This window comes from Jaculus jaculus, chromosome 2 (genome assembly GCF_020740685.1).
Source record: "Jaculus jaculus isolate mJacJac1 chromosome 2, mJacJac1.mat.Y.cur, whole genome shotgun sequence".
Taxonomy (NCBI): domain Eukaryota; kingdom Metazoa; phylum Chordata; class Mammalia; order Rodentia; family Dipodidae; genus Jaculus; species Jaculus jaculus.
In genome coordinates, this window is record NC_059103.1 from 89,577,924 (window position 1) to 89,593,818 (window position 15,895).

The 15,895-nt window shown below is 36.5% G+C and overlaps 1 protein-coding gene across 16 annotated transcripts in view; it reads left to right on the forward strand.

Annotated features, from left to right (window-relative positions):
• Camk2d (calcium/calmodulin dependent protein kinase II delta) overlaps nucleotides 1–15,895 on the forward strand; it is a 295,467-nt gene that overhangs the window by 159,191 nt on the left and 120,381 nt on the right. The window lies entirely within an intron of this gene.

Genomic DNA, 15,895 nt, shown 5'->3' on the forward strand with positions numbered 1-15,895 from the left:
TCTTTAGATGACTGCCTAATAGTGTTATGTTTAAATCTTGAATTAATTATGAGAGTGTTTACCCCTTTTTAAAATATTAAATTGGTTATAAGTATGTTCCCCCTTGCTTACCTCTTTTGGTTTTTCAAGGTAGGATCTTCTCTCTAGCCCAGTCTGATCTACATCTCACTATGTAATCCCAAACTGGCTTCAAACTCATAGTCATCACTTACCTCTATGTCCTGAATGCTGGAATTAAAAGTGTACACCACTATGCCTGGCTAGCAAATTTTTCTACTGAATTATTTATAATCTTGTTCCTAAAATTTATCTTTTATTAAAAAAATGTACCATGGGGGAAACTGAGATTATCAAAAGTGATTTGAACTTAACAGGACTTTTAAATTGAGGTTCTGTGAACAATGATAAAAGGGAATGAAGAGAAGGAAGAATGAAGGCAGTAATAATTCCTGGCAGGAATATTAAAAAATTCGCACATGTGGTGGTGAAGTTTTAGACTAAAAGATATTCATTACATCATCCTTCAAAATGGGAACAATGCAGAAAAATTTAGAGATCTAATAATAGAGATGTAGCTGTATAATTATAGTACATTTGTGCCATGGACCATTGTATAGCATCTTATTGTGCTGTTCCTCAAAAGGTTTTAAAAATAGGTAAGAAAATATGACTCTAACTGTAGGCTAATAGTAGGTTTGCTTAGTCAGCTGTTCAATAATGTCATTAGAAACCACATTCTTTCCATTTTTCTGTTTTTCTTTTCTTTTCCATTTTTTTTTTTTTGTTTCTGCATATATATTTGTCTTAAAGCTAAAGCTCTACCCCTGGTCTCATTTGAATGCTTTATTTCTAAATATTGGAGTGACTTCTAAAGGTAGAAAAGAGGAATAGTAATGCTTTTGTAAGTTTTTTTATCCACTGGGAAAATCTTTCTCAGGGACCATTCAGAAGATATCTGTCATATCTAATACTAATTTAGAATTTCGTCTCAAGCCCATGTCTAACTCAGATACAGCTGCCCCTTGATGTATAAAACCATGAGTGATCAAGCTTCTTATGTAAAATTTAGCAGTGTTTGCATATAACCTACACATTCCTGTCATATACTTTAAATCATCTAGCATTTCATACAAAGCAAATTCTATGTGAATGGTTGTTGAACTTTAATGATTAATAAATAATGATTAGAAGAAAAAATCTCTGTTCAACTATGAAATCTTAAAAAAATATATTTTTTTTAAATCTGAGCTTGGTTAAATCCATAGATATGGAACCCATAGATTTGGAGTGATGAGACAACTGTATAGGTGTAGGGAGCAATTTCAGTTGACATTGATGAATGACAAATCAGTCCAGTTTAGAGAGAGAACTTAGCCCCAAGTCTCTTGATGCTCAGAGTAGGACAAAATCATGATTTTATTATGGTCATCAAGAGAGGTGAGTCTTGTCTATTGCCAACACTTGTTCCATGCTGTGATACAGGTGCCCTGGGGGAAAAAATGACAATAAATGCCAAAGTTCTGGTAAGGCATTCCTAAATATCCCAGGGCAATGGCAACTGGCTCCTCTTCCCAGTCACAATCCCATAGGGTTTCCTTATGTCTTATTTTGGTTATCCCTCCATGCTGCGTTGATAGTTGTTTCTCTTCCTAGGGCCTCTATTGTTTCAATTTTTTTGTCATTGTTGTTTTATGTTATTTATTTGAAAGTGACAGGCAGAGACAGAGAGAGAGAGAATGGGCAGGCCAGGGCCTCCAGCCTCTGCAAATGAACTCGAGATGTATGTGCCCCCTTGTGCATCTTGCTAACGTGGGTCCTGGGGAATCGAGCCTCACATCAGGGTCCTTAGGCTTTACAGGCAAGCGCTTAACTGCTAAGCCATCTCTTCAGCCCTCTTTTTTTAATTTTCCACTGTTCATTCACATTTCTTGCTTGCAACTGTAGCAAGAGCTCTTCTTTCATGATGTCCACTAGACTTTTTTGTTGTTGCTTTGGATGCGGTCTAGCTGTGTAGATCCTTGGTGCTTTTGCCTCCTGAGTACTGGAATGATTGAGGCATGTCAACCCCCATCCCTTTGGCCATTTTATTTTAATTTTATTTTACATAGAATACAACAGGTCATTGGTTCATCCCCTCCCCTGGCTCTCTTCACCATGTCCCATGCCATGGTGTCATGGTATCCACTTGAGGCATGAAGGTCTTATTAGTACCTGTGGAGTAGCATAGGGACTGTGTCTCAGGGTATATACCTTGTTTATTGTTTGCATTTGCTTGGAAAATCATTTTCTATCCTTTCACCCTGAGGAAATATCTATCTTCAATGGTGAACTGGGTTTCTTGAAGGCAATACATAGAAGGGTCCATTTTTATGATCCACCCTGTTAACTTGTGTCTTTTATGGGTGAGTTAATTCCTGTGTGGTTTGATTTGATCCCTGCAATACAAGAGGGTCTATGGAGTTTGGTGCTTTGAATGTTTGCTTTCCTGTTCTGGTTTTAGTTACTGTGTTTGTCCTCTTGTAGGTTCTTAAACTTGGTTGTTCAACTTTTCTGTATGGAATTTTTCCTGAGGTATTCTCTGTAGGTTTAGCTTTGTGTTCATGTAGTCACAGAGTTGGCTTGTTTTCATGGAAGGTTTTCCTTTCCCCATCTATTATGGGGGATACTTTCATTGGTTTTAGTAGTTGGGATTGGAAGCCATAATATTTTAGGCCTTAAATTACTCCATTCTAAGCCCTTTTGGCTTTTATGGTTTCCATTGAAAAGTATGAGGTGACTCTGATGGGATTGCCTTTGTATAGAATGAGTTGTTTCTCTCTTGCTACTTTTAGCACTTTGTTTTTGTTTTCATTGTTTAGAATTTTAACTATGATATGCCTTAGAGAACTTCTCATTTAGTCCTGTCTGATTTGTGTTCTTTGAGCTTCTTGTATTCCTGTATTTGATTCACGTTCTATGGGCCTCTCTTTTGCAAGATTGGGAATATTTTCTTCATTAATTTTGTTGAATATATTCTATATGACTCTGGCCTGGATTTCTTCCTCTTCTGGTATACCTATGATCCAGATGTTTGATCAATTTAGGGTATTGCATAATTCCCTCATATTATATACACAATCTTTTTTAAACTTATCAAAGTTTTTGAACTCCCAGTCAATAGCTTTTGTCTTTTCTTCCAGTCAGAGGTTCTTTCCTCCACACAATTGAGTCTGTTCATGTGGGCTTCTAGAGAGGCTTTTAAAAGCTCTATTTGATTTTTTTGTTTGTTTGTTTGTTTTGTTTTCTGTTGCCTTCCTCTGCATTGTGTCCATCTCTTTGTTGAGGTCTAATTTCAGGTTGAAGTTTGATTTTCTTGAAGCTTCCTGGAATTCATTCTTGCATTTGATCACATTTTCATTAAGTTTAATCAGCTGGTTGTTGAGATCCTCTATTTGTTAATTTACCTTCCACTCATTTATCTCTCTTTTGAAGTCCCGCTGGTCTTTCTTTAGTTAAGTTAAGCCTAGTGACAAAGACTGTGTGCATTTTTTTTATGTGATTGTTGGTTTTTGCTTCCAGTTCTGCCATTCTCTTAGGTCAGGGTCTCATTGAATTTATGTAATAAGCTTATTGTTCTTTCATTTTGAGATTCAAGTTTTTTGTCTTCTCTATGTTTTCACTGGAGGTTTGCATTGTGAGACTAAGAAACCTTGGTGGAGATCTCCCAGTTTTGTCTTTTATCAGTTTTTTGCATTGGGGTCTACCCATCTCTGGGTAAAAGTCTTAGTTATTAAGAACTAAGTAAGTATTTGCCCTTATAAGATCTTCTGTGAGTGTTCTGTTTTTAGGTTTGAACTGTATTCTTGTAGTATAAGGTTATAACCTCAGGTGTGCAGATTGAGTAGTTTGCAGGTACATCAGCAGCTCTGGGCTGGTGGCTAATAAGAGAGCTGGTTTGGAGGTCTAGATTCTCTTCAGCCTACATCACAGCCATGCATGGCCTGTGGACCCAAGAGTAGTGACACTTGCCCTTACTCACCCACTGTACCTCAATTAAGCAGGTTGTAGAGGAACACTAATATCTGCCTGTTTTGCCAGATATTCCTGTGTTCCCTGTCTGCAGTAGCAGAGGGAGATGAGAATGGTGCAGTTGTGCTCCATGGAGCAGGCAGAAGGTCCACAGAGGTGTCTGGTGTAGGGTCATCAATCTCTGGTGGCCACCAGGGCAGGAATATGGGAATGTGGAGGCAACCAGAGGTATGGCTTTGTACCTATCAGAGTAGTCAGCCAAGGCCAGACAGGGTCACTTGTGTCTACCTGCCTTCCAGCAGGTAGTCTTTCCCCTTAGGTTCCCTGTACAATGGAGCACTTCCTGGCAGCTCCTATTCCCAGTGAGTAGGCTTTCTCCCTCTATTAATTCTTAAAGGTAGGACAGAGCCCAAACCATGTGGTTCATAAATTCTGGGAGAGCCCTCCTGAACAACTATATCCTGCATCAAAAACACATGTGGGGATCAGATGGTTCCCTCCCCTTACCACAGGGGAATAGGAAGCTGGGGCCTACTCTTGCTGAACATGTGGTAGGTTCCCAGCCACACCACACCAGTATCTGGGGAACTGGTAGCACCAGGAACTGGCAAGCAAGAGACTGCATATCTAATTAAATCTTATTTGTAGCAGTCTTCCTCTGATACCACACCAACAGGATTTCTACTTTTCTTTAAGAACTGAGAGCAATAACAGTCATTTATTTTCTCATATATAATTTTTAACTCCGCAAAATAACAGATGAAAAATATGTGAAAAATAGTACATGTAAAACACAACAAGATTTAAAATTGTAGTAGATTATATGTATAGCCTGGATATTTGTCTGGCACTGTCCCTAAAATAAAAGTGAAGAACTCTCTGAGGATGAAATTTTTTATGCAAACCATAGTAATTTGAAATATGCTGTGTCAGTGAATTGAACCTTTGCTTCTAGAATGAAGAACTCTGCCTCTTCAGAATTATTTTTTAGTACTTAAAGAATAAGATCATAATAACTATACAGTTCCTGTCAAAATGCTTTATCTGTAAAATACATTAGTAAGTGAGCTAAACACAATCCAATAAAGCTACTAGCTTTAAAGACTTTTGAAAAGCAGTCATGAAATGTACAATTTTCAGTGGTCAAAAGAAAGTATAACCAAAATATAAATATGTAATTTCTCAAAAGTATATAATTGTTGCTGTGAAAATAAGAATTCCTGATAGTGAATTCCCTCACACTTCTCTGGTGCTGGGTTTGATGGTGTAGTACTTGTGCATGCCTTCTTTGGATGACTCGACATTCAACATCTGAGCAAAAGTTCCTTTCTCATACATAGTGCATTGAGTTACTTTCTGATGGAAGTCCTTCACTTTCCAAAAAGAAGAAAACAAAGGATAGGATGAGTTCTATCAATTTACACATATGTATATAGATATATATCTATATACATATTTGTGTGTGTATGAGTTTCATGTAGCTACTTAAAGTTCACGTATTTTCCTTCAGCTAGCTCCCCACTATTATCAATGAAAAGCACCTCTTTTATACATCTATTACACATAGACTTAGGAATTAGCCTCCATGGAAGCAGACTCTTGACAGCAAAAAATTAGCTACTCTGACTTTTTGTAATCACTGTCCTCAGCATTTGTGCATAGCAGGATTTCCAAGCACATATGAATAGCTTTGAAGGCAAGAAGGGCTAAGGTGATAGACACAAGGTATGAGGCTTTGTTGGAGATCTAAAAAAGGCAAAAAAGTAAGAAATGGAGCAGATTGTATTCTATGAGAGAGAGAGAGAGAGAGGGAGGGGCCTACAGGCAGAGATGGCTGATCTTGCTTTTTGAGGGCTCCTCTGAAGTAATGCTCAATATTAAATATAGTTTATAAAGTATAATCTTAAAGATACAATGAAATACTCCTATAGTAAAATTGAAAGCCACTTGGCTAGTCACTTCCAACATAAAATAACTGCCTGGATTCCTGAAGAAGGAGTGTTCTTCATGGTCCTCCCATCATGAGGACCAACAAAAAGACTTGACAAGAGCAGTCCTCTGAGCAGACGTCTTGGCTTGGAAATATGGATAACATTTTAAGGAAACAAACAAACAACAACAACAACAAAAAAAAAACGCAGAGTAACAGTTTCTAGGGGCAGCAAATTATTGAGAAGTCAACCTCAGAGGAAGAAGTAATGGCAGATAGTGCTAGTCTTAGTAAGGTCTCTTCTGTGGATCCCTCTGGTGCAGATCAGGAACATTAAGGACCTAGATTGTCTCCACTGATTAACTTTGTGCTTCCTGGAGAGAAGGGAAAGAAAGTAGTTTTACAGTTATGTCCTGTTTTTAAGCCAATGTCAGGGCAAAGTCATTTCTTATATCTATTTTTTCTAATAGTATCCAGGGTAAAATGAGTCTTATGATAAAGGCATGTTTTGGGTGGCTTATTTTGCTATTCTTCATTAGTGACACGAGTATGTCAGGAAGTGTTTTTTAGAGAAGATTCTGCATATAAGATATACACAGTGAGCACATATAATGAGACACGGATGTGTAATAGCACTGGAATCTGTGGGAAAGGGTGTAGGAGAAGAGCACGTGGATTGAATTTTTGCAGTCTCAATAGGGTACTAACGTAGAGAAATTACAATAGGTTTATGAAAATTAGTGCTAGTAATGAAGACTTAATTTTCAGTCTCAAAGACACCCACAGGTAACCACTTAATATTCTTGTACCTGTAAGCCTCATTCTTCTTACATAATGTGTGCCTGTAGGACTGATGGAAAGGTTCACTACGTATCTCTCAAATTCTTTTTATTCTGAAAAGGGTTCTGTTCTCATAAATTTAAATCTTCTGGTGGAATGAATGGGAATCCTGATGTCATTTGTAAATATTAAAACATTTCTTAACATTACAAAAATAGTATCATTACATATAATGTACAAAAGTTAATTTTACCCCTAGCAAAAACACTCTTGGTCCATGAAGTACATTTTTATTTCTCCATTTAAAGTGTTTCTGTTTGTGTCCCCAGATAAGAAATTTTCATCAAATATGTACTGAATGCTTTAGAAAAAAAAGACAGTACTTGTCACAATTTTCTAATGACTGTCCCATTTTGAAAACATCAAAAAGAAATAACTTGAAGAGTACATTAGGCTGTTTCCATTTTACCTATTTAATATTTTTGTCAGTAAATGTATCTTCAACAATTACGTATTTTCTATTTGTTAGGAAAACATATACTTTTCATTCCTAACCTTTCAGATCTCAACCTTGGGCTTAGGAGCTGATATTTATTATTATTATTATTATATCAGATCTGAAAGATTAGTCCATTATTATTTGTTTTTCAGACTGTATAATTCAGAAAGTGGATTGAGTTGATTTAAAATATCCATAGCACAAACATAATATGGTGAAAGCTATAGGAGTTACACATGTGTTGGAAACAGAGAGAGTGTGCCAATGTTCATTCTGTCGGGATTATTAGTGCACAGTGAGAAGAACTGACATGAAGGTGAACATAATCATGTTCTTGGAAATATTCCTTCATTCAACAAATATGCACTTTATTATGTACCTACTATGCCAGACATTGCAGATAAGTGGCTGCAGGGAAGATGAACACTTGCTGTCTTTTAAAGAACTCAAAGAAATCTCACCCGCATTGTGTTTGTGCACTTTCATGAACCTGGATTTTTTGGCATGTCCAGCAAGTTGGCAACATTTACAAAACATACACAGACATGCCATAAGAGTTTTTTCAGCCTTGCAACAATGTAGTAGACTTTTCCAGTATGTAGACTATATATGATTGTATCTTACTTGGCATGTAGACTTAAGTGGTTATTAAATATTTTCAGTGTAACGACTGGGTTCTTATTCTATTTTACTGAAAAATGACACTATTTTTTATGCTTTGACAGTCATATAGTTTTATGAATTATTTAGTTCAGTGGCATTCAGAATAACTTTGTATGGATGGGTGAATAACTGCCACGTTTGTGCTGTTTTCTCTTTGTTCCCCTGTTCTTGGTTTCTACCTTTTGGTATCACAATTTCTCAGCCTTTTGGGGTCTCCATGGATCATTTTATGTGATATTGTTTTCTTCTTTGTTAGTAGCATATCACCTGCAATTTGAAAATATTTCTTATGTGTGTATGAGTAGCTGTGTGTGTGTATCTGTATACACGTGTTTGTGTATGTATACACATGGAGGTCCGAGGTTGACATGTGCTGTCTACCTCAATTGCTATCCACCTTCTTCTTGAGACAAGGTCTCTTACAGAACCCAGAACTCATAAATTTGGCTGCACATTGCTAGACTGCAGGCCTTGAGGATCTTCCTATCTCTGCATGCTAATTTGCTTGGCAGTTTGTGTGGGTACTAGGAATATAAACTCAAATCCTCATACTTGTGTAAGAAGTGCTTTACCAACTGAGCCTTCTGCCCCCAATTGTGCTGCTTTAAAAATATTTTTCATGGTTTGCTAGAATTTGCAATATTCTTTTACATTCCATCCAGTTTACTTTCAAATGACATCATAGTACTTTATAGGTAGTACATGTATCTCAACTATTCTTTCCTCTTGGCCTTTGTATTATTTGCTGGTGTTCATTTCACCTGTTTGTATGTATGTTTATATAACTGAAGAAATTGTTTGTATTATTTTGAAAAAACTTTTTTTTATCTTAGATCAATTAAAAATCAAACCAAAGTCATAACTTTGCTAGTTCCATCTTAGTTGTTATTCCTCCTTCATGCCTTTCTCAGTTTCTAATCTTTATCATTTTATATCTAATGAGGTTTGCTCAGCATCTATACTTGCCAAAAGATTCCTCACTTTTTGACACTCAATTTCTTATCCCCTTTTGAAGGATAACTTCATAGAGTACATAAGTCTAATTTTTTTTTTGTTTTGTTTTTTTTGTTTTTCGAGGTAGGGTCTCACTCTAGCCCAGGCTGACCTGGAATTCACTATGGAGTCTCAGGGTGGCCTTGAACTCACAGCGATCCTCCTACCTCTGCCTCCCAAGTGCTGGGATTAAAGGCGTGCGCCACCACGCCCGGCCAATATTTTTTTATACCTTGTTTTGTTGCACTCTTTTCCCATTCACTTTCTGAGAAGTCAGATGTAATTCTTACTTTGGTTTTCATACAGCTAAGGTGGATTTTCCCCCCCCCCCTCTGGCTTCCTCCAGGAGTTTTCTTTATTTTCATGATTGATCATATTGGATAAAAAAATTATTTTAGGGGCAGAATGTGGAGGTTTGAATGTACGTGCCCCCCATTGTCCCAAGTGTTTGAAGCTTCCTGCTTGGACCCTGGCAATCAGACCCTGCTGAAGGAGAGCCTCTAGGAACCCATCTTGATTGTAGCTTACTGTGTGTTCAGAGCCAGCTCACCCTTAAATGTTCTTTTTGCTATGGATACGTGATGATGTGAGCTGCTTGTTTGTCCCTGCCATGTTGAAGCTTCCCTTCAAAGCTATAAGCCTGAAACAATTTCCTCCCAAAAGCTACTTTAGGTTGGTTGTTTTATAGCTACAGTAACTTCAGTTGTCAAATCCTCAATCAGAGATGCTTTCTTCAGACATATCTAGCCTACTGAATAAGCCTGTATTATTCTGTTACTATGCTTAGGTTCTCTGGGATTTCCCTTTTATTCTTTCATGGTGTTTTCACCTCTCTGTTTTTAATCACTCATCTGTAATATGGTGCCCACTTCTTCTCATTAAGGTGTATTATTCATAGTTTTTTTTTTCTTGTTTGCTTAATTCCTGGCCTGATAATCCCAACACTCCTGCCAGATCTGAATCTAATTCAGTCTCTTCAAACTGTGTTTCTTGCTTTTGAGTTATCCTTATTAGTCTTTGAACGGTAGAAACCTGTGGTTAATAGGTCTTTAGAAATGCAGGGATAAGGTCTGGGGAGAGTAAGCGTTCTGTGGTCCAGTGTTTAGAGGTCAGTTTTGGCAGGCTGTACCTATGAACTGTAAATATCACGGTAGTTAAGGATAGACTTGGATAGAGTTTGGAATTTCATTTATCCTTGCTGTTCGGGCTCTGAGAGATCTCAGCAACTGAGGATTTGCTGAAGTAGTTTCTCCTGAGAGGTAAACCTTTTTAGGTTGAGTAGAATGTTTGCTGTATTTCAAAGTGGTTGCTTTTCTTCTCCCAAGGCTATAAACAGGAGATTTTTCTGTCAATGTTCCCCATGACAACCTGATACAGCTTTTGGAGTTTACTGTGGTTCAGATCTGTTTTGAGCGTGTCCCCAAGGTGTTTGTATATTGACATTTCATCCCAGTTTTGAAATATAAAGAAAGTGGAACCTTAATCTAGTCATGGAGTTTTGAGTTGATGACTTTGGGAGTCAGTTTGGATTAGATAGAGTCACCAGGGTGGGCTTCCTTTATGGAATGCTAGAGGAGTTTAAGGAAGTGTCTCTGATCATTTGATGTCTCTGTACTCTTCCAGCAAGAAGGCCATCAGCAGCTATAAGCCCTTAAACTTCCAGGACTATGTGACAAATAAATCTCTTCCTAAACTTACCTAAAACCAGATAATTTGTTGGGGCAATGTAAAACTAACTTCTACAAAGGTTAAGCTCACAAATGTGAGGAATACTCATAAGATATGTTCCCATGGAGTTTTATATCTCAATCTTGTTCACAATGAGCTTTTTTAATTCATCCAAGTATATGCTTTCCCACCTCAGTGGATTCTAAGGGAGCATCAGCCATAGATGTATGAGCTTGTAAATTGCGTAACTTGTTATCCACCTGTCTCACTTTAAAATGTGGGAAACAGTAGTTTGTGTTGTATACTCATCTCTTTGGCAGGTCCAAGGAGAACTTTTTATTTTTCTGATTGTGCAGCTTCTAATCTCTTTATATACCAGATCAAAAGTCCTTACAATGTTTTTTTTTTCTTTTGTACCCTAAATTTTATAAAATTCAGTTAAAATATATATACTGTTTTAATATATAAATAAAAGCAAAGCATAATTATTCATTGGCTAGATCAGAATTTGAATTTTCTTATATGCTTAAAATATCCAACATGGAAAAAGATGGTATATTGAGTATTTATGGGCTAACAAATGAAATTTATTCACATTGGAATCTGGTGTCCAGAATCATTAAAAAGGTTTACTACATCTATTATTCAGCCACATTTTGAAAGCATATTTTTTGTCCAAAGTTAATGAAGTGTAAAATTATGGGTACTTGTTAATTGATGCTTATTTAAATATTGTCTTCATTTTGCAATTTAGATGCTTCTGCTTGAAAAAAAAAAACATAGCTGGGTTTGCTATCTTGGATATCAATTGTCATTTTGGAGGCAGTGTCTGTGGACTGTCACTGACATTCTGCTATGTAAGAGAATCTAGAAAAGTTACAGTTCAAAAGATGTTGGACTAAGTTTAGCAGTTAGCTTCTTTAGCTTGTGATATTTTCTGCCATGTGCTCATCGGTTTCATCTCCAGGCAGGAAGCCTGCCCAAGTCTCCCAACCTTGGCATGTTCAGCTACTCAGCTACTGGCTTGCAGTTACCATCAGCCCCCTACACCCCCCCCTTCCAAAATGCTTCCCTGGTTTAGACATCTTGTGTAAATAGATTTGCTATTGTCATGCATTCCTTCAGTGAATACTGCTTTAGTGCTAATTACATGTGAAGCACTTTGCTAAATACTAGAGATAAAATTGTTGTTAAGACATAGTCCCTGCCTACAGAGATCTTATATAGCCCAACCAGAGGAAGAGATAACAAGAAATGTTGAGCCCCAGACAGTGGGAGTTCATGGGCAGGAAATGATGCCTGGCAGCACTGGTGTGAAACTGCAGGAGACCAGATTTGAAATCAAGTAAAATTTAGTCAGTCACAGATGCTAACTCCTCCCTGCAGTGCTGAGAAGCTGCCTGTTGAAAGGCCTAAAGAGCACTGCGAAATTCCTTGCGGAGAAACATTAAGTTTAAAGGCAAAAGGAGAGCACCAATAAGCTTCTCAAGCCTGAAGAATCCGGTCGAAGGAAGGTCCAAGGCACCTCCCCAGTCTACTATCCTTGCACTCAAATTTGATCTTGATTAAAAAAAAATGAGAGGAATGAAAAGCATGTCAAAAAGGCTTTTTTGCCTTGCAGTAAGGAACATACTGACAAGATTCTAGAATTTGGGATTAAGTCATAAAGTGAGAATGATGGTAATTTTTAAAAAAGAAAATTAGCGTAAGGTTGTAAATAGATGTTATAACTAATTGGACCTAAATATTTGTGTTGAAAAAATATCTGTATAAAATATTTCACTCATAAAATGGCTACAATAATCTGATTTGAGGAATGTTATTTCTCATAATGCTTTGACTGGCTAATAGATAGCTTTGTAACTGAGAACAGTTAAAACAAGGATATTTGATTAGCAGACATTTAGCAGTGGATTTGGAATTGTGTGATAGGAATACAGTAAGTAAAATATCAAGATTGAAAAAAAATAACAGCAGTAGGCCAAGGAAAATATGTGACTTCTGACATATAGCCTTTCAGAAAAGATCTTCACTTTCACAGCAAAGCAAGTATTTAAACAACACTAACCAACTCTAGCTATTCAGTAAATATCTGTTGAATACATGACTTGACATTTTGTCAGAAAAGTAGAAACAATTATGCTTCATTTTATACTATATGTATGTGTTCATTCATGAGGTATGCATATTTTACATCAAGCACATTCATATCTTATGAAGTGTGGCAGCTCTGAAAGGAGCTGAAAACCATTATCTGAGTGGGTATTATTTCTCAATTATTGAGATAAAACTTATGAGAAATAAAATTAATAAGAACTTTTATTGAGCCCTCAAAAATAAAGCTTTCAGGAATGAGTAGATGTTACAAGAGAAGGCAACAGGAGTGATTGTGACCAAAGTGTAGTATCAAAGTAAAGGTATGAAAACATATGTAACAATAAACTTATTAATTTTAGAATTGATATATGTCAATAATTCAAAATAGAATTTTGATGCAAATTATAGTTTATAGTCTTATTTTTTTTTTCTGTTCCATTTTAGCACAGTCACATATTCATGAAAAGTTTTATATGATGTACATTTACTGGGTGGGTATATGGCTAAGTAGTAGGATATTTGTCTTAATGTTCAAAGTCCTGAACTCAATCATTAATACTAAAAAATAAATAACTAAAAGCCATTTTTTTAGATATACTGTCTTGAAGTATGATTTTCCTTTGATCTTCAATATAGTTTCTTATCTCTTATTAAGTGAGAGGGTAGAAACACAGAACTTAACAAATAATATTTTGTTGTTTTTCAACAAGAACTCTTTCATTCCTCTGAAGGATAGTCTGTCTTTCTCCTTACATTAATTGAACTGATTTTGTCCTTTACTTTTAACTAAGCTAATATATTTAAATTCAAATGTTGACTTTTTTTTGATTGTTGTGATGCTTAGTTGACTATCAACATCTTTCATATGTCTTGACTTCTTCTTAGGAATGTTTTAGTTATATATACATAGCGACCAAATTAAGTAGAATTGTTCAATTAAGTTAAGAGCCTGACATTAATGACTCTGACTGTTTTGGCAATTGTAATTATTCCATCATTTTCTTTCTCAGACCCACAAAGTGTCAAGACTTCTGAGATACATAACATATACATGGCCTGGTAGACTTCTTTCCTGGTTGCATTCTTCATTGAAAAGACTCTTGTTTTGGAATTTTTTTTTTGTTTGTATCTTATTTTGGAATTTAAAAATTATTCAAGTCTTTCCAGAAATGTTGACCCAAATGGCTTATGTTCATAGTCAGTAAGAAATATTTTCTGCCTACTCTTGCTTGAACAAAGAAACCACTGATCTGGATAAACAATATCATCAGTGTTTAGTTTCCTGTCTGAATATTGATGACAGAACTCCCCCCCACCCCAAGGAGCAGCCTCATGCAAGCCATCAGTCCTAAAACACTTTGGACCACAGTGGAGATTTTATGATGGACAAAAGATATAGCACCTTGAATATGCAATATTTTCCTTTTAAGGAGAGAGAGTTATGTTTCATGTGTCTTTCTTTGTGTGTGAGTGCAGGCATGTGACTACTCCAACATACACATGGAGGTCAGAGGACAACCTTTGGTGGCAGTCCTCACCTTTCACCTTGTTGGATATAGAATCTCTTTTGCTCTTTGCTGAATATGTCAAGTGTGATGGTTAAGCTTTGTTGTCAATTTGGAACACTGATTTATGTTCCAGGTTAGTTTGGGCCCATGGACTTTGATGATCTTGTCTTTGTCTCCCTTCTTGCTGTAGGAGTGCTGAGATTACAAATACTTGTGCTAACACATCTGATTTACATGGTTTCTGGGCAATCAAACTCAGGCCCTCATGCTTGTTCAACAAATGCTGTTAACTCCAGCCCCCCAAAAAGATTTATTTTGCTCATACTTTCAGAGGTTTTAATTCATAGTCTGTTGATCTTATTGATGTACTTGATAGAGTCACTGAAAATGAGAGAATTGATAGTAATATCGTGGCACTGTACATCACAACAGGAATGTGTGGGAGAGAAGGCCAGCTAATCTCAAGATGGTTGGGAGCAAAAGAAAACAGGGTTGGGGTTGGACAAAAAGGGCTTAGAATTCCCGTGTTGATATAGATGTGTGTGTGTGTGTGTGTGTGTGTGTGTGTGTGTGTGTATTCACTCCCATAAATCCAGTGACCTAACTTCTTTCACTAAACCTTAACTCCTAAAGAATCCAACGATTTCAAGTTGCATTGCAAAAGAGAGTTTTACATGCTACAATAAAACTCACCCAGCATGGCTCAGGGAATTTGGTGGAAGAGGAGGTGCAAAGATTGTTAGAGCCACAAGTTGGGATATTTTGCACAGATACATTGCCTCTCCCCCATAACTGATGGCTGCCCCCATGATGCATGACCCACAATCCTCACAGGGTTGATCTGCATCCCCAACAAGGAGCATCCCTCTGGGGAGGCACAGGGATGAGGGAAAGGATGGTACCAACATGTGCTGTTTACATACTGAGTATGTCCATAACTAATTAAAAAAAAAAAAAGGAAAGCTAGCTTTGAAGAAAAGGAAATAAATTTGCCAAAGTGGGAATTTGAGCCAAGCATGATGTCTGCAAATTAGCAGACATGTCTTAAACACAATTCCCTGTAGTTTAATACAAGAGGCAATATTTGAAAGTTACCTTTCCAAACAGAAACTATCTAAAATACACTGTAAATGTAAAACCTTGCAAATTTAGTTCAGTCATTATCATGGAAGATCAGCAGATAATTCTGTTTTTGCTGACTGGATTATCCTCTCTCCATGTGTTTTCTGATTCAACAGTATGAGAAGAATGAAGATGCTTCAAGTAGCATACAATTTTAGGAAGTTAAATAACAGCTGTGAATCACCCTAGGAATCTTATGTGTGCTTTGTCATATACAAAGAGTATAACTATGCATACATATATCTCCATGCATCTATAGAGAGTACATACATGTATACCTACAGTTATATACATGAGATTACAATGAGATGAATAATGTGGTTTAGAAAAAAATATCCTTTTAGAGGTTGATCTTAAAGCTAAATCACACTTTTGAGTATAACAAAATAGATTTTTAACTACTTTTCAATGTATTGCTATTTTTTAAGTTTAAAAGTTATGTAGTACCTGCTGTTGTCTTATTTACAAATAACTTACTGCACAAGGAAGTAAAAAATTCAACTTAATTTACCTTGTCTTTGAATGGAAAATCGTGAGGGTGATTAAGTAATTCAACACATCTTGTCTAACTGACAGTTACTAAAAATAAGCTGTGAAGTCCTTAGTTATACATTTGGCCAAAGTGAG